The sequence below is a fragment of the Chroicocephalus ridibundus genome, chromosome 12 (genome assembly GCF_963924245.1).
Source record: "Chroicocephalus ridibundus chromosome 12, bChrRid1.1, whole genome shotgun sequence".
In the NCBI taxonomy this organism is placed as follows: Eukaryota; Metazoa; Chordata; class Aves; order Charadriiformes; family Laridae; genus Chroicocephalus; species Chroicocephalus ridibundus.
In genome coordinates, this window is record NC_086295.1 from 16,445,083 (window position 1) to 16,464,295 (window position 19,213).

Consider the following 19,213-nt stretch of genomic DNA (forward strand, 5'->3'; position numbering starts at 1 on the left):
TGTGGGGCAAATCTTTGCCTGGTCCCTCTGACATTATGACAAGGGCTCATGGATGCATTTCAGGAATAAAGCTCCCAAGTTAATGGTCTTTGACGACTAGAAAGGAAGCAGCTGTTCTGGCCAAGCTTGGCTTTGGTTGTATCTTTAAATCACAGTGGGCTGACAAATGGGATGACCTGGTTAGAGGAAAGAGCCTCTCCCCAGGGAAGGTTCCGGCGACTCAAGCCTTTAAGCCTAACCTTGCCCCTTACTGCAGGTACTTTGTGTGTGTTCATGCAGACCTGAGAAATATATTGTAGTTGACTTATTGGTTACAAGTTGTAGGAAGTGGCCCTTGGCTACGTGACCCTCTCCTCTACCCTTTCTACCTGTTCTGACTCACCCTCGTTCTTCGACACAAACCAGAGAGGATTCTGGCAAAGTGTTGCAGTCTAACAGGAATACTGTCCTGACTTCTCCTTTCCAAAACGTGATCTCCTGACTACCTTTTCCGGGAGACAGCGTCATTCTGTGTGTCAGCATAAAGGGAATTTGTTGGTTTGCATCACTTGGATGTAACTTTCTGGTGTTGAAGCTGAAAGGCTAAACTAAGGCAAGAGCTGAATGATGGGGAGGTACGAGGATTTCTCCCGTTGTCGCGGGAGTGTGGTGATAGTGCTCTCGCTGCGGTGTCCCTTGGCAGCCTTTCTCTACTCCCGGGACAGACGAGGCCGGGGGGCAAAGGGGACTGAGCCCCGTTTGTCGTGTTTCCTCCTGAGCCCACGAAATAGCGCTGTATTCCCGGGGTCCCTTGCCCTGGAACTCGGAAGCTTTCCCTCCCGCCCCGGCTTCCCCGTTCCCTGCTGGCGGCCCGGGCCCTTCGCGCCGCCCGTCGGGGAGGAGAAGGTCCGGGAGCTCCCCCCGGGCACGTCGGCGTTTCGCCCCGGGCCGGGCCCCCCGCTCCCGCGGCAGCCCGGGCCGAAGCCGCAGCCTCCGGCAGAGGCTCCGGCGCTGCCGCCGCCTTCCCCGGGCGACGGCCCGTCCCCGCGGCCCCGGCTCTCGCCCGCCGTCTCGGGGCCCCCCCGACACGCGGCTCGCGGGGACCGTTTCCCCCCGCTCCCGCCCCCAGCGTCGGCCGGGGCCGGTAACGGTCTCCGAGCGGAGCCGGCCGGAGCGAACCGCGGCCGGAGCGGCCTCTTCCCCCGCGGCAGCCCCGCAGCCCGCAGGAAAGCGCCGCCGCAGAGCGGCCCCGAGCGAGCCCGTCCCTCCCGCCCCGCGGCTCCCGGCGGCGCCCGTCAGGCGGCGGAGCCCGGCCGGCGAGCGGGGGCATGGCGGCGCCGGGCCCGGCCTCCCTGCAGCGCCGGCTGCAGAGCTCGCAGGAGGCGCGGCACCGGCAAGCGGTGCTGGTGCGGAAGCTGCAGGCGAAGGTGAGGAGCGGGGGCGCCTGCCCGGGGGGAGCTCCCCGAGGCCGGGCCGGGGTGCCCGCGCCGTCCGCGGACGGGACTCGGCGGCGGAGCCCTCGGGGGGCGAAGGCGCGGCCCCGGCGGGGTCCTGCCCGGGCCCTGCCCTGCGCTGCCGCGGGCGGGACGGCGCCGAGCCCGGAGCTCGGGGGAGGGAGGGAGGGAGGCCCCGGGAGCCGTCCCGTCCCGTCCCGTCCCGTCGGCGGTCACCCCCGAGCCGCTCGCCGGGGCTTGGCCAGGCTCGGGGGAAGCGAAGCTTCCCGGTCCCGAAGGGACTCGGTGTCGGAGCGGCAGCGCCGTGGCGCGGGCTGAGCTCGGGCTGCAGAGAGCGAGAGAAAAGCCGGTGCCGGAGGAGCCGGGTCCGTCCCCGGCTGCAGTCGCTCATCTTCATGCCGTGTCTGCGCCCAGGTCCTGCAGTACCGGACCCGCTGCCGAGAGCTGGAGCAGCAGCTGGAAGCAGGAGCGGTGAGTGCGCAGGGCGCGAACTGAAGAGAGCGGCCGGAGCGTTCGGGAGCGAAAAAGCTCCCCGAGCCATGGCAGGGGAAAGCAAGATTGTGCTCCCGGAGGGTTTCAAGAAGCGCTGCGAGTTTGCCCGCCCCTGTTCTGCCCAGTTGCCGCTCTCAGAGCAGCCAGCGGTCCCAGAAATGCAGGATTGGAGTTGTGTGCGGGAGTGCTTTATTGGCGGGGAGCGTTTCGTCCTGGGTCTCGGGAGAGGGCTTTGCTGCCTGTTCTGGGGCTGTCTCTGAAATAGAATGGGTGGACAGACAGTGTTTTGGAAGGCGAGAATGCTGGCGTCGGGCAGAGAGAGCTGGCTCTGTGCTTTTCGTTCTGCTTGCCGGCTAAAGCAGATCTAGGAAAGAAAGGGCGGGAGCGTAGGAGAGCATTCCTGGGCTTCAGGTGGAAGAATTGGACCAACCATTCGCTTTGTTCTTCAGGGATGCCTCCCAGGCAGGTGGGAAGGCACGGAGGCCCTGGAGAAAGCCCTGCTTGAGGTGAAAGAGGAGCAGCAAAGGTACAAGGAAGAAGCGTTCCCTCCTACTCGGTATCCTGGATGCTCACGGCAGGGAGGGAAAACCTGTCCGTGGTAGGCAGTCTCCGCAAGGGAAGTGTTGGGGCAAGCCCTTTGGAAAGGAGAGAGGTGCACAACCTGTTCTGTGGGGCAGTAATAGTGGTGTGTGCTGACCGCTTCTGTTTGGAGCGGGGCGTTCCTGCGGGTGAGCTCCAAGGGTCCCTTTCCAGCCTAAACGCTGCCCTGGTGCAGTAGGTGAGGGGCTGGGGGCAACGCTAGAGAAAGGTGATGCGTCCAGTGATGAGGCAGCACGAAGGGGAGGCAGCCGTCAACTGTGGGCATCGTCCGAGTTGCAGAGGAAGGGGAAAGCCAACCTGTAGGTGGAAACTGAAGGCTTAAAGCAAGGAGAAGCACATGAGTTGGCCATCAGCGAGAGATCTTAGTTCATCCTAGAAAGCGCTTTTCCCGCGTCTCAGTTTGAGAACAAAGTCAGTGTTGGGGGAGCCGGGAAATCCCGGGGATGCTGCTTGTGGATAGGGGTTGTTCAGTGACCTCATGGCTGTTCCTCCCTTTGCAAGGTGCGAGGATCTGGCCGAAGCGAACAGTCTGCTGCGGGAGCACCTGGAGAAAGCGAAAGAGGTGAATTCAGCCCTCAAAGAAGATGTTGGAAAGCTGACGGTGGATTGGATGAGGGCGCGGGAGGAGCTGGAAGCGAAGGAGCGCGAATGGCGCCAGGAACGTGAGGTGAGGCTCAGCTGCGGGAATGTCAGAGGTGGTGCCAGCGTGGCATGAGAACGCGTTTTGTTTCTGGCCCAGAGAACTTGCTGTGAGAAGGTTGTGGCTCGGTTGAGGATGTGTTGGTGTTGACGAGCAGAAGAGAGGGGTTGTCGCAGATGGAGCGATAGACTTCACTCCTAAGAGAGAAGCAGCAATATATTTATTGATATAAACCAATGATTTGACCAAGTCGATAGCAGACGCGACAGTTTTAAGGGGGTGCTATAGCAAGGTCCACTTGGTTTTTTACTGCTCGTACAGTGATGGCGGAGGCTGAACTGGCATTTCTTTTTGTCTTTGCATCTGTAGCTCTATGAGAACTACTTCAGGGGTGACCGTGACCGTCTGCTCGGGCTGTGGCATCAGATGGTCACCTTCCGCCGTCATTTCCTGGAAATGAAGACTGCCACGAACCGGTGAGTAGAAGTTGAGGCCCGATCTCTGGCAGAAAAGATGTACCTTCCCTTCACACCTCTCTGAGGTTCCTTTCTCACAGTTGCCTTCTACACAAACAAGAGCAGCGTAGCCGTGAGAGTGTCTGCTGCTGGTGTCAGCAGGCGACTTCAGACTCTGGGTTACTGTCAGCCATTTATCTTCCTGGATGATGCACCTTCCTTAATGCGTCGAGCGTGCCTTGGTTCTTGAGTTCTTTGTGCTTTTTCGTTACGCCGTTTTAGGCTTATTCTTCCTCCACCTTCCTGAAAAGTTTATTATGTGGCTGTTGTCGTGAGCCTCTGAGCAGTCGCTCGCCAAGGTGTGTCCTGACCCCAGAGTGTCAGGGGAATGATTTGTCCCCAGCCAAGATGTCATCTTTCCTGGCAGCTTTTCCTCTTTGCGCCATTACGTGCGTGAGAAGCGAGTCAGCTGAGAGAGCTGGTGGTGTGAACGTTGGCTCTTCCTTTGTTCTTCTGCAGAGATTTGTCAGAGCTGAAGGCAGAGCAAACGAGGCTTTCTGGGTCTGTAATGGCAAACTGCTGCCGTCTAAACTCCAGCGTGATGTCCTTCCAAGGCAAGGGGGAGCTGGAGAAGAAGGAGCTTCAGGAGAGGTAAAGGTGTTTTAAACTTTGCTGTTAGCACCGTTCTCTTCTGGGGCTGCCTCTTGCGTTCATAGATGGGCTGTGTTCACATTGCAAACACACCCGTTCTGCACGGCCTTGTTTCTGTCCCGAGTCAAACGGTTGCCTTCAACAGAAAGGACGGCAAAAATCGTCTGACTGCCAGAAGCTCCTCTGGGTAAGACCAGACTGGCAAAGAGGTGGCGTATTCCAGTGCTTTTGCTGTGAACTGGTTCTTGATTGTTACGTGAAATGGGGCCAAGTGGTTTTGGCAGAAGATAAACCCCCTTGCGTTCTAACTCTCCTCACCGAGGTGGGAGGCTAGGTGCGGCTAGGTTTAAATTCTGAGTGATGCCCAATTCAGCACTATCAGTCCAATCGCGTTTAATATGTATTAAACTATTACGATTTGGATACACTAATAGTGGGCTGCACCTTCAGTCTAGTCGTGCTCCTGAACTAGCACGGCCTCTCTCAAGTTTTGGTCGCGTTCAGTGAGAAAGCGAAACGACCGGCTACTTAAACAGTGCAGTTTAGTTAAACAACAGATATACAGGTTCTTTAGGATTGCCGGTGATAAATACGCTGTCTGCAAAGCACGTGCAAATAAAGATATTGCTAAGTATACAAACGCGCGACAAAATTATAAACGATACAGCCTGGCTATAAATGTAGGGTAGAGATTCTCTAGAGAAATTTCTAAGTCCCCGAGGAAGCGCTCGGTGTAATCGAAGTCTTACCCAAAGGCGTCCCTATGGGGGGGAAGAGAGGCTCAGCCCGTCGACTGATCCCGGAAATCAGCGGTGGAATTCTTCGCGATGGTGTCTTCCCTGACATCCCCTCTCTCTTGGGCTATTTTTATATTATTTTTTTATCTTCAAAGTGGAGGTTGAGTGACTTTAGTCATACGTACTGTTATTATGATTAATGTATTCAAGGAGGAGTGTTCACACCTCGGGGGCGGATAGCCTCCGGGATGGAGGTGTGTTTTGGTACATTGTGGTGAGCAAAGTTCGCACCAAAGGGCAGCATTTCATCAACATTTGACGAAATGTTGGCTCGGGTAGCGTGTAGGCCGCTTATCAGTTCCGTAGTACCATCTCGTCCCCATATCTGCTATTCGTCACAAGGGAAGGCCACGGAACAAGCGTGTTCCGTTCCATCCCTCGTGTAGTTTCGCAAACAACCTTGTACAGGGAATCACAGATGTTGCATTCTTCGTGTGCTGGCTGCGGCTGTATTCTACCTCAGAAGCCTCTTGATTTTATGACTTTCCTTAATGTGCAGACAATGCTGTATTTTTGTATTCTTGGCCAATTTAGTAATTATTCCACATAATCCACCCAGTGACTACAGTCACTCAAGCTCCACGATAATCAATACTGATGGGGAATATCACATGTCCTCTTATGGCGAGGGATATCAAGTGCAAATACTTCTTGTGGGGTGATTAAGCGAGTTAAGCGTTTCATCATAATCCAAAGTCTAACATACAAAACAATTGTCAAATCAAAGCACAATACAGTGAGTACTAGTAGAACAACAACAGGATGGAGCATCTTGTTAAAAGGTCCTGTAGCTGTTGGTGACCATCCAAAGAGGGTGTCCAACCATTCATGTCCTCCGTCTCTCTTGACCCTTTCCAGTACGTGGTGTATTTCTTCAACATCATGATGGACAGTAATCAGAGTTCTTTGTCCATTTTCTTGGGCCTCTTTCAACAATCGCTTCAATTCATCGTGTTGTAGCAACTTCTTCACTAGTGAGAGATTCATTCCGATAGGGGTAGGCAGCAAATCTCGAATCAATGTGTAATTAGATTGTAGCAATTGAAAAGATGTAACAGGAGCTGAATAACTGAAGTCACATCCAATGATGTTAGTAAAGTTAGAAACACAAAGATTTGAGTGATTACTTCTATCTACTGCTATGTCATCTACGAATACGAGAGTACAGGGAGACCTCATGCAAACACACCCTTTCCCAATATACACAAGCACAGTTTCTGGGGTTTCATCAGGTTGTATCTCAAAATGACAAACATTCTGGTTGGTGTCTAGACAAATGTCTTGTGCCTTGAGAGTATTACTCTCACAAATGAATCCTTGTTGATCCCGTGAAATGCATGCTTCAACATCAACAGTTTGCCATTTATTCTCGTTTTGTTGTGCCCACACTCTATGCTCTACCGGATGGAGTATGGCTCCATGGTGATTCAACCCCAGTGCGATGATTGGGTATATGGTGTATACTGAGGCATTGCGTATCGTTAAGACAAAAGCTGTGGCTTTGCTCTCAGTGGGATCGTAGGTGAAATTAACCAGATACCACCAGGATTGAAATTTCCTCTCAAACTCAATTGCATTATCCCATATTACTTTTCGAATTTCAGTGGGCAAGGTGCCTTCTTCACCTTCCCTTATAATTGCGGCTGTCATAGATTGCATCCACAGTTGGGCTTGGATACAACTAAGGGCCAAGGAAACATTGTTTTGGGTTGTACCAAGTGCATTTGTGATCAGCTGATGGTCTTTTTCACCGGTTTCTTCCCACTGAGGCAATATATTCGATAAAAGCCATTGGTGATTTCCCAATGCTGATAGAGAGGACTGTAGAGGATGTTTTAATTTGTCTAGATCACTAGTAGTTGTGACTAGTTTGTTTGCAAGTCTCTCAGCATCTATACTATTTAAGACTCCCAGTCCTGTTCCCAAGATACCAGTCACATCTGTCTTCAGTCGTTGTGAGGTGGCAACAGTTCGCCGGCCTAACCGTGCTGACCATCCTGCATAAGATGTACTCAGGAATGGTGAGCAGGTGGGTTTGATCGCAGAGATATTAATCTGCATTGACAATTCTACTCGTTTGAGGGAATATGTTGGGTTAAACAGTATTTGTTGTTGACCTGTGTGTTTAATGGCATAAGGGCCAATGTTAAAGGTGTAAGGAGTTAGACTAACGGCGGGCTGAGTAGCTACACCCTTGAAAGTTTGTGGGGGTGTAGGTTTTGGGTTCATTTCAACAGGTTCAGATGTATTTGAGTCAATCATAAATTCAAATAACAATTCCGTGCCCCTGTAGCCCCAAATACAATATACTACGATAGGTTTGATAAAGGTGAAGTTGTGCCAGCAATCTGAGTTTGGCTCTATAATTTTGTAACAATCAGTGTTGTATTTGTCCGGTTTAGTAGAGTCTACATGGATGGTTTCAATTACAGTTGGTCTATGGTGAGCAGACCCATTGATCACTCGGCAGCTAATTTGTATTTTCTTTCCTGGGGCGGCTTCAAGCTTAGCCATTTGGAGTGAGTCTTTCCAACTCCATTTATCTCTGGAATATACTTCACTTCCTTGTATAACCAGAGTGGAGAGATTTAAATCCCTTATGTTTTCTAGTGTCTCAGTGCTTGCAGTGTATCGTGACAGTGCATTATCCCAAAGCTCATCATCAAGGGGCAGATTCTTAAGTCCGCTCAATGAGGTGTCATTGTCAGGGGTTTCAGATAGTGGCAGTGGAACCAGACTAGTCTGTGGAGTTGAGTCAGGTTCGACTATATCTATGCTTTGATCTATCTCATGTTTTGAAAACACCTCATTTTCATGTAGGACTACAGTGGCCAGGCTCAATTTTCCTTTTCCTGTTCCTGCCATCGCATTGTGTTTTACATAAGCTTGAGACCACGGCCATTCTGGGTCTCTTTGACTACAAACAACAGGGAGTAAAAAGATAAAACTGAATAGCATCAATTCCATCTGCCAATTCGTCATTCTAAAATTTAGGCCTCCAGGTGGCCATACATAACAAAAATAATATTATTGCCAGGATCAATGTCAGGATTCCCTGGAGACACTCGAGGTTAGCGTAGGCCAATGCGTCTGTCCACGTACAGTTCTTCCAAGGTTCCTGTAAGACACAAAGGAAAAGAAAATCTGCTCGGTCTCATTTGACCGAGGGGGTTAAAAAGAGGGTGAGATCCACCGGGTGCTGATCCGGTGTATCTTCCCTGAACAGTCTTTGGCTTCCCATGCATGGGGGTTTTTGGGAGTAGCTAGCACCATTGGTACTGTGCCAATTTGAGGCGTTTTCACTAACACAGGTTGCCCAGGGTGAAATTGTCCTAGGTATATTCGTGGTTCATTGGGAACTTTTGGAGTGATGATATCAGCAGATACACAGAAAGCTTTCATTTTAGGACAGCCATCTCCACTCCATCTGTTATTTAATTGATAGATGGCATCATCCAATCGCAAATGCCAACCAGGTTCGTGAGTTTTTGCAAAACGCTTAACCAATCCATTGGTGCGTTCAACAATGCCATTAGCCTGAGGATAATAGGGAGTATGAAATACCCATCGAATCCCTTCTTCTTTGGCCCAATCTTGTACCACTGTAGCGGTAAAGTGTGAACCGTTATCACTTTGGATTTCCTCAGGAAGGGGAAGTGTGCTGAACCACCCTTGTAGGCCTTTCACTGTGTTGTCCCCAGTAGCTGATTTGAAGCTGGTGGCCATAGTGAGGCCAGAGATAATCTCCACTCCGACTAGGACGTATCTTTTCTCACCTGATGATCTCAAGGGCCCAATATAATCAATTTGCCATGAATGCCACAATGTTTTCGTGTCCCGAATGTGTAAAAAATCACGCTCTGTTCTCTCCTTATCTGCTCTGCTCGTTGCAATGCTCGCACCAGGGACAGTAAACCCTTCTCAAGGTCTGAATATCTGCTCTCAGTATCATTAAAGGAGTGAGAGCTAAATTCTAATGGTCTCTCCGGTCCTGCTGGTCCCTTTTGCCATAAGTTACAATGAGAACCATGTTCGCTGAACCCCCATTCTACATGGACAGGGTCAGTTGGATGTATGGGGCCAAGTTGTTGGAATAACCTTAGCTCTTCTATTAGCAATTCTAGTGCATTAGTATGTTGTTCAGTCCACTCCCAGGATTTACCTTTTTTGAGCAAACAATAAAGGGGGCGAGCAATGATGGAAAAGCCAGGGATGTGTTTACGCCAATAACTTAAAGTTCCCAGAACTTGCTGTAACTCCTTCGTGCTGGAAGGATTCTGTCCATGTTCTATTTTTTTCAGGGTATCCTGAGGGACAGAAGCAGCTCCCTTAATCCACCAGACCCCCAGGAATTTAAGTTCCTGTGCGGGTCCCTGACATTTTGAGTCTGGAATTTCCAATCCCAAATCTGATAATGTTTTTCGGATGTTTTGCATCATGTCTTGTACACTTTCTTGGCTCTCTCCCCCTATTAAGATGTCGTCAATATATTGGTATACTGTACATCCCTGTGAAACAGGAATCTCTGATAGCACTTTAGCTAAAGCATTAGGAGCAATGGTGGGGGAATGTTTGTATCCTTGTGGAAGTCGGTTAAAGGTATATTGGACTCCTTTCCACGTGAATGCAAACCGCGCTTTGTCCTGCTCAAGGAGGGGAATCATAAAAAACATGTCTTTTACATCTAAGGCAGCCATCCAAGGATGGGCAGCTCCTTTTATCATTGTCACAATTTCCGCGATATTCGGAACCGCAGCGGTCAGGGGTGCAGTGTTGGCGTTTAACTTTCGGTAATCTACTGTGAAACGCCATTGCCCGGTTGGTTTCTTTACTGGCCACACCGGTGAAGTATAAGGCGAGTGAGTCCTCTTAATGATGTTTCTTTTTTCTAAATCTGATACCACCCCGTCTGCTCCTGCAAGTGCAGCTGCAGGCAGTGGGTACTGTCGGACGTTGGTAATTTTAGAGGGAGGCAAAGGTATAGATGTTTCTAATAGGCCCAGTTTAACTGTGTCTAATCCTTTTTTGCGTCCTGCAAAACTCCACACAGTTCCATCTGGGAATTTCCACATTCGCCCACGCAGCACGTCAAATCCTAGGAGGTTAGTATGTGAGGCACCCACTAACACTTCTGCCCTAGTCATTCGCTGCTCTCCCGGCAACCAGAGGTTAATTTTTGCAGTGGGGCGTGTTTTTACCACACCATCAATTCCTGTGAAGTTGACTCTGCGTCGGGTGGGATTTATACCTAGAAGTTGTGCTGTTTCGTTAGTGATTGCAGACATTTGGGCTCCGGTATCGATAATAAAATTTACCAATATCTTCCGGGGTCCAACAGGAATGACAATAACGGGTTCGGAGTCTTTATGAGAGAGCCATTGAATTGCTAGTACCTGCCGGACAGGGTTCTCTTCTGGGGCTGCCTCTTGCATTCATAGATGGGCTGTGTTCACATTGCAAACACACCCGTTCTGCACGGCCTTGTTTCTGTCCCGAGTCAAACGGTTGCCTTCAACAGAAAGGACGGCAAAAATCGTCTGACTGCCAGAAGCTCCTCTGGGTAAGACCAGACTGGCAAAGAGGTGGCGTATTCCAGTGCTTTTGCTGTGAACTGGTTCTTGGTGAGCAAGCGAGAGCAGCCTAAAGAGAGCTCTGTCTCTGGTACAGCCCTTTTGCTCCCCGGGGCGGTGCTAGAGGAGTCGGCAGGAATTTGCCCAGCACCATCCTAAGCACTGTAGCACCTCTGTGCTGACAGTTCCTTGCGAGACTGAGTGCAGAAGGCCTTTGGGGCAAGAAGGGCCATTTTGCAACATGCAGCGTATTAACCGGGACCCTCCTGTGGTCCCATGGTTATTGGATTGGACATTCATAGCCGTCTCCCCAGACAGCTTGCAGGGCCTTGGATTCATTCACTGCAGAAGGCAAAAGTAATTGTGGGAGTCGTAGTCTGGACTTTCAAAGTCTGTTTTAGCCCAAGAAGAACTTGTGCAAGGCTTGTATCCAACGTATGAAAGAGGAGAGAGAGAACTAAGAGGCAGGAAGCTGTTGCCAGTACCTGAACGTTTTGGAAACGTTCTGTGATGTCTGGAAGCTTGATTTACTTTCTCAATGACGAACGTTTCATCCATGACAAAGAGCGATGCAGCTCTAGTCAGGAAATGCCGGTGGTGTTTAGGTGTAGGTCCAAAGCCGTTGGAAATCATTCCAACTGCCGTATCTGGGACACAGTATGTGCTCCTGGTTTTGGAAAGGAGAATGTTTTTACATTGACAACTTGTTTGTCTTTCCCCTTCTCACAGACTGAAGGACTTAGTGGCACTCGAAGACAAACACTGCGTGTTACAGCATGAGTTGGTAGTTGCGAGAGAGGCGCTGGAGGAATCGCACCTTGAGAGGGATGTGCTGAAGGAAGAGAAGCATGAGCTTAGAGTGGCCCTGGAGAAGGTATGGCCACCTTGTGATAGCAAGACCAGCACAGATGCTTTTTTCGTGTCAGTAGATGCCAGGGAACGTGCTGTTCTCCTCCTTGGGAAATGGTGATGAGACCACGCAGGCTCCTTGGGGTAGTTTGTGGGCACGTGCTTATTGGGAGCGCTGACCTGGGAGTATGTCAGCGAGACGCAGGGGATGTGGAGTTGCTGCTCTCCTCTTCTTCAGAGTAAGTCTTGCTGTATTTGATTTCCTCTGTGCTTCTGTGATTGCAGCTGGAGCAAGAGAATGAGGCTCTGTTGTGTAAAGTGGATGAGATGGAGAGAGCAAAGATCTCTGCCCAGGAGAAGCTGAGCTTGTGTGAAAGAACAAAGAGCGAGCTCTGTGCAGAGAAAGGCCACCTGGAGCAGCTGCTGAAGAAAGCAGAGGAGCAACAAGAGGAGCTGCGGGTAGAGCTGGGGGTCCTGGCAGAGGAGAAGGAAGAAGCCCAAGAGAAACTCCTTGAGGTGAGACCAAAGACCTGGTGCTTCTGGGTGGGCATGTGGCTGCTTGGCTGGGTGAAGCTGTGCGTGTTGGCCTCCTTTTTGGCTTCTGGTAAGTTGCAGAGAGAGGACTGCATCCACGACTCTACTGTTCTCCCGTGTGGCAAAAGCAGCAAACTGTGTAGCTCTGGAGCCTTTGTCTGGGGCAAAAGCCAGGGCTGCACGCAAGGACTCTCACTGCATTTTGTCCCGCTTCCAGGTTTCCCGCCAGCAAGAGTCGTCTCGCAGTGGCCTGGAGCAGTTGCGCCAGGAGTCCTCTCGCCAAGGGCACGCGCTGGCCGAGGTGTGCGCAGAGAAGGAGTTGCTGGTGCGGGAGAAGGCTGCCCTGGAGGTGCGACTGGCAGCCCTGGAGCGGGAGAGACAAGGCCTTTCGGAGCAGCTGGCAGAGGCCAGGTAAGGGCAGGGAGGAGACCCTGGGCAGGACGTTCTTTAATGTCTGTAATGGTAAAGGTGACAGTGGTTCCACGGGGATTGATTGCATCCTGTGTGCTTTTCACATGTTTTCGCTTCCATGGAGAGAAAATGGAAGAATTTCAAGCAAAAAAAAAAAGTCTACCTTGATTTGAAGGTTATTTTTCTGACAGCTGAAGCTGGCAAAGCTCTCCTGAGCGTTGGGCTCATGTTTATGCCCCCTTACGTGTTCCTCTGTGACGTCCACAGCAAGCCGAGTGGGCTCTGAACGGAGCCATAATTAAACCACGCAGACGTTTCCCAGAACGTGAAGTTTCTCTCGGGTCTTGGATTCTTGTTCTGTGCATTTGAACATCGATCTTTCCTTGTCACGTAGTTTGAGGTGGGATCTTCAGAATTGACGGCTGTTGCTTATGGAGGTTGTGAGCAGGACGCTGCCCTTCGGGAGAAGCCAGAGGCTCCTGCAGAAAATGTGGAGGGCCTTCTGTTTCTAAGCTAACTGGTGTTAGTGTGGTGCAGGAGCTAGAGCTGGTGACACCAGCAGCAGGGAACCCTCTCTTGAATTCTCGCCAGCCTTCAGGGGTTCCTGCCCATCACTGATGTCTGTTAAAATGGACATAGTTACTTTGGCCTGCCAGAGACTGGTGTAATCGGAACTGTGTGCTTGTTCTCCTTCTTGAAGATACGTCCTCCGTTGTCCATCCAAGTTTTGCTTGCTGGCACAGGCTTGGTGGGCGCAGCTACCCGTGTGTCGTGGATCAGACCCCAGCAAGTGAAGATTTGGCTATTGCAGTCCAATTCGGCTGGGCTTTCTGTGTGCTGCCAGGTGACAAGGGAAGCCTGGCCATCCCCTGGCAGGGGCCCGCATTGCTATTTGGAAGGGCAGCAATAGGCTCTCTGTGTAGGAGTTGCCACGCGAGCCTTTTTCCGTAGGCAGGGGTAGGGATCTTGCACCGCTTCTTCCTGGAACAACTCCCCGTGGGTGTCAGGAGCAAGCAGCTCCTTTCTCTCTGTATTCACGGTTTGCAGGTCAGGGAAGGAGACCCTGGAATGCAGCCTGTTGGAGGCTCAGCAGCACTTGTCTGAGCTGGAGATCAGCAGGAGTCATCTCGAAACCCAGCTCCACGCGGTGGCGCAGGCCAAGGAGGTGATCCAAGGTGAGAGCCTCCCGTTTCTGGTGACCCCGTGCCTGGGGAAGGTGGTATGAAAGCAGCTCTGTGTCCGCAGTGCTTCTGAGGAGTGAAGGAGCTGGAGACAGACCCCTCCTCCACGGAAACTCAAAGGGCGTAAGGTCAGTAAAGTCAGAGCCGCTGTTTGTGCAGACTCTGACTCTTGCCATTTGTCGTGTTTGCAGGGGAAGTGAAGTGCCTTCAGTGGGAGCTGGAAGCGGAGAGGTCTCTCCTGAAGCGGGAACGGCAAAACATGGCGCAAGAGCTCCTGCAGAAAGAAGAGCAGCATACCGACACCCTCAAAGTTCGGGAGGCCGACCACCAAGGGGAGATAAACAAGCTGCTGCAAGACGTGGTAGGAAACACTATGCTTCTGAATGCTTCAAGGCAGCTTTGTGGGCTGGCTTGAGGAGAAGAACAGCCTGAGCGTGGGAAATGGCAGCAATGGTCTGTCCCGGGCGACACGGTGCCGGGCCAGGCAGCAGAGCCAGTGGCTCGTCCTGGAAGGAGCGTGGAGACCCCCAGGACTCTGGTGGGACAGTAAATGCAGGCACGGGTTGCGTGTGGGCGTAAGAGGAGTTCAACAGAAGGTTGGGTGGTCCCCAGCCAAAGCACGGCAGCAAAGGGCTGGGATCTCAGCAGCCTCCCGCCCGCCATGGAGTAGACTCCTAACGCTGCTGCCAGCTGCAGGCGGGGGAACTTTGTTCCTTCCTTTCTGTCCTTTGGCGGCTGACAGAGGTGTTGGAGCAGACGGAACAGGCCCCTTGTTGCTGGTACTGGCGTTCGCGGCCTGTCTTGTGAGGAGGGCACGAGGGTCTGGTCCCTTTCTGACCCTGCAGTCCGTCTGCACCTTTTCCTTGATGAAAAGGGAGCCGAGCTGTGACAATGGAGGCTGTGAGCCTACGCTGTTCTGAGGAGCTTGGCCGAGACTTCATTAAAGGGCTGAATGGTTTGGGTTGGAAGAGACCTTAAAGATCTTCTAGTTCCTACCCCCATGCCAGTGGGACACCTCCCACCAGACCAGGTTGCTCCAAGCCCCGTCCAACCTGGCCTTGAGCACCTCCAGGGATGGGCCAGCCACAGCTTCTCTGGGCAGCCTGGGCCAGGGGCTCACCCCCCTCACAGCAAAGACTTTCTTCCTAATATCTCATCTCAGTCTCCCTTCTTTCAGTCTAAAACCGTTCCCCCTGAGCCCCTTTAGGGACTGGAAGGGGCTCTAAGGTCTCCCCGGGGCCTGCTCTTCTCCGGGCTGAACCCCCCCAGCTCTCTCAGCCTGTCCTCACGGCAGAGGGGCTCCAGCCCTCCCAGCGTGTCTGTGGCCTCCTCTGTCCCCGCTCCAACAGGTCCGTGTGCTGATATTCATGGCCCCAGAGCTGGAGGCAGCACTGCAGGGGTTCTCCCCAGAGCAGAGCAGAGCAGAGGGGCAGAATCCCCTCCCTCGCTCTGCTGGCCACGCTACTGGGGATGCAGCCCAGGATACGGGGGGCTTTCTGGGCTGCAAGTGCACGTTGCCGGCTCTCATCGACCATCACCCCCAAGTCCTTCTGCTCAGGGCTCTCTCAATCCATTCTCTGCCCAGCCTGTGTTTGTGCTTGGGCCGAGAAGAAAACGTTTGCTAGTAATTCACCATTCAGCTGCTCAAACGCTTTCCGTCAAGCCCAGAACTAATGAAAGAACTACGCAGCTTGCCGTTAAAATGAATGCGAGTCCAAGAGCTGTGCGTGGGTGGTTGGTTCTCTCCTATCTAGGCAAGATGAAGCAATGTGTGGCGGTTGGGATTTGGCCTGGAAAGGGCACAGTTGACCAAGCGAATGTACTAAACGTAGTAGAATGTTGTAAGGATGGCTGAACAGCAGCGACACTGATGGTGCTTAGAGGAGGCTTTCAGAGATGGAGCCTCCTGAGGTCCAGCTTTCCCAGGGTATTAGAGAGAATGAAAATGGTACCGTTGGCTGGTGAGGTTGAAGGCTTCATTGCGCTTTCAGGGTGTTCTTTTGGCGCAGGGATTTCTCCGAGGTGATGTGGAGGAGGGCCCCTGGGAAGGGAGAGTGTTGTTTTGGGCTGTGGGCCGGGAGGAGGAGGAGAAGGGACGTAGCACTGTCCTCTCCTCCATGGTCACTCTCCGCGATGTGTTGACTCTGGCCCTTCTCTCCTTTCTGTGGCACCACTCCCATCATCTGCTCTCTGAATGCCCAGCAGGCGATTGCAGAAGGGCAGCGGCTGTCCTGGCTCTCGGAGAAGAGACTCCTGTCGCAGCGGCTGGAACGTCTGCAGCGAGCAGTTGCAAGGCTGGACCGGGAGAAGACGGAGCTGAAGCAATACAGTGCTGAGCTCAGGAGGACTCTGGAGGAGGTAGACCAGGCTTTCGCTGCCTCTGCGCAGCATCACGGTCCTCTGGAAGGCACCGCATTTCCAGAGGCAGCACTGTGGAGTCCTCGGCTTGTTTCCTTCCCTCTCCCACTGTCCCCCGTGGCCACACGCTTTTGTCTTTTCTCTCTCTTCTGGCACCCCGTTGCCTTCGCAAATGCGAATCCTTGCCAGGATGTCCAGAGGTCCTTTTGCTCCTTGTGTGGTGGCAGGTTTCTGTGACCCTTTCTCCTATCCAACGTGCAGGTGGAACGTGAACGGAGGAGGCTGAGGAGATATTGCAGAGGTCGGGCGCTGCCAGATGCAGGCGGATCTTCTCTCTCCGAGTCTGACCAGCACAAGATGCCGGCGTCTCAGCAGGTGAGTCCAGGATCTTACTTGGTGGGAGGAGGCTCTGGCCAGATGGAGGAACGATGGCAGCAGCCCCCCAGTATAGAGCGGGTGAGGAGCAGGAAAGCTCTCATCCAGAGCCGCTGTGGCTGTGCTGGTGGGCACAGCTCTGCACGATGCTGTGGCCCGAGTTTTGTTTGGCCATCAGGAAGGGAGGCCGGCGGGCGGTGGGAATACCCAGTCAGACGCGTCCCTTGGCCATGGCCAGACAGCATCGTTCCCCGAGGTCTGGTCTCTGTGGTGCCTGTGGGTCAGGCAGGGTGGGAGAGGGATTGGAGGAAACTCAGAAAACGGAATGGGTGGGAAATAGAGAATAGTCTAAGGACGTCCCCCTTGAGTCTTGCTCGTCTTGTTGAGCTTTCCCATTTTCCCTTTTCACGCGCTAGCTGTCACGTTTTCAAGGCAGATGAGAGCAGAAGAGTTCCTCAGTGCCTTGTGTCACCAGTAACTCTCCTGCTGAGGAAAAAGCCTGTGGCAGTAAGGTGGCAGTAGCCCCAGTCTCTCCCTTGGGAAGGGCAGTTGGGTGACTTAATCCTGTAGGAACCTCTCTCTCTCATATCCATGGGATGTCTCGGGGTTGTACGTGTGAATGGTGAGCCAGAGAGAAAGTCAACGTGTTGATAGTGTGAGGTGAGGCCAGGGTGACTCTGGGAGCCTGTGACTTCCATTCCCCGAAGAGCAAGTGTTTGTCGGGGCTGGCGTTAGAGGGTGCGTCTTCCCCGAGAGCCGGTACCGTGGAGCTAGGGCTGGTCCTACCAGCGTGGGCTTGTCTGAGCTCGGCCTTTGGCCTCTTTCAGGTGTCCCTTCCGCAGACGCAGCTGGCGCAAGACGGAAAATAGAAGCGGGACTGGATTGAGTGCTGTGCAAAGACCGGCCAGGAACTTGAAGACCCTGAAGGCCAAAGCTGCTGCTCCGGTGGCAGAGACTCGGGAGCTGCGCTGAACCTTGTCCTGCCGCGGAGCAGCTGCAGCATCGCGGGGTTCCCGTCTTGGGCCCTTCCCTGGACTGTGTTTGTTTTCCTGCGGGTAGGGGGGGTGCATTTGTTCTGTTTAGACTTTGCAGCATGTGCTAGTGATAGTGGGGGTTTATGTTTTTGTACTAAAAGCCATTTTGTACTGTTTCTGAAGGGAAAAGGGAGAGGGGTTTTTATGTTTTTTTAATAAAAGCCATTTTGTACTGTTTCTGAAGGAAAGGGAGAGTGGGGTTTTTACCTTTTTTGTAATAAAAGCCATTTTGTACTGTTTCTTGAAGGAAAAGGAGAGTGCTTGGTACGTTCATGGGTTAGAAAAATGTTAGAGTAGGGATGTCAAAAGAATATGGTTAAAAAGTTACAGGAGCGCTTTGTATAGAATTGTAGTAGACCTTTGATGGAACTTGAGCTGAACTCCTGAAATTAATCCTTAATTGGCCTAATTAGGGGGATCTCCCAAACCGTTCCAAACTTGGACTTGAATGCATGTGTCTGATGAGGGCTGGTAAGGGAACTGTAGCTCACCCATGGGCTGTATCTCATCACTGTGAATCTGGGACTGTCGGAAACGCGTGGTGTGCTGGCTGTTGTTAAAGGCCCGGCACCCGATTCTGCAGAACTGAAATAAAGCCAAATATCTCGACTCGGTGTGTTGATTGGTTTTTGCCCAGCGGGTGAAGAACCCTGATTTAGGGCCATCTCCTCCGGCCCTGGTTTTTCCCATTCCCTGCTTGCAGCTCCCTTTGGGTGAGCCCTGGCACCGGCTGCTCGAACCTGCTCCGCTGCACCGTTCTGGGCCTCCACAATAGACCTGCCTCCCCGCTGCGCAGCGAGGAGACCCAAAGGACAGGTGGCAGAGCGGTCCCCAGGGGGAGACGCCAGCGTCCGTCCCCAGAGCGGCGGGAACAAGGGTTTTGTGCAGGGCTGCTTGCTCTGAGGAGAAAGAGCCCTGGAGAAAGGATCTCGACACAAGGACCGCCAGAACCCCGGCTCAGCAGAGCTGGAGCAGCCCCTCCGATAGCCCGGCCACAAAGCTTCCCAAAGGAGACAAAAGCTGGGTCTTCGCCTGACCCAGGCTGTGGGAGGGAGGAAGAAGAGGGAAATCATTGCAGGGAAGATGCCCAGACAGACACAGTATGGCCTGGCCTGAAGGAAGGAAGGCACAAGGCACCCCCTGGGAGCAAAGGTTTTATTGTCCGCCTGGTGGAGCTGCGCGGGGGCTCTGTGCCCCAGGAGCCGCACACCTCCTCAGGACCAAACGCTGCCCAAACCTCCCCAACACGCTCGCCACAATCTCTCGAGCCTCCAGTCCAAATTCCTCCCATCGCTCCGCAGGAGAAGTGTCCAAAGGCTCTGCCTCTCTGGCACTGGCAAACAACCTCCCGCCGACCCCATGGGGAGCCCTCCTGAAGACATGGAGGGGCTGATCCAGCGCCTTCCCCCATCCAGCACTTCCCCGACCACGGTCTCAGCCTCCTCTTTAAGCTCCTGCTCTTCGGCCAGCGTAGCCCGCAGCAGCGTAGGCTGGATGCTGTTGGGCACGTCTTCTCCGGCACGCTTCTGAGACTAAACTGAGGAGCAGCTTGGCATGAGGGGATGGTCAGGCATGAGGGGATGGTGAGGAAGAGCCGCTGAAGACAGGACTGAAGTGTAATGTGTTGGGATTCTTAACTTTGGGGGGTGGGTAGGTATGTATTCAGCTGCCCCCCTCTTTAAGGGGGCTCGTCCCCCTCCCCACTGCGCTCCCGTTGCCATGGCCCGTGTTCCATCTGTAACTGCCAGTCCCTGGCGACGGGCACAACGCATCCCCTCTGCCCTGTGCCCGACAGCCCTTCTCTCCTGCTCCCCACACAGCCCTGCTCTCCTG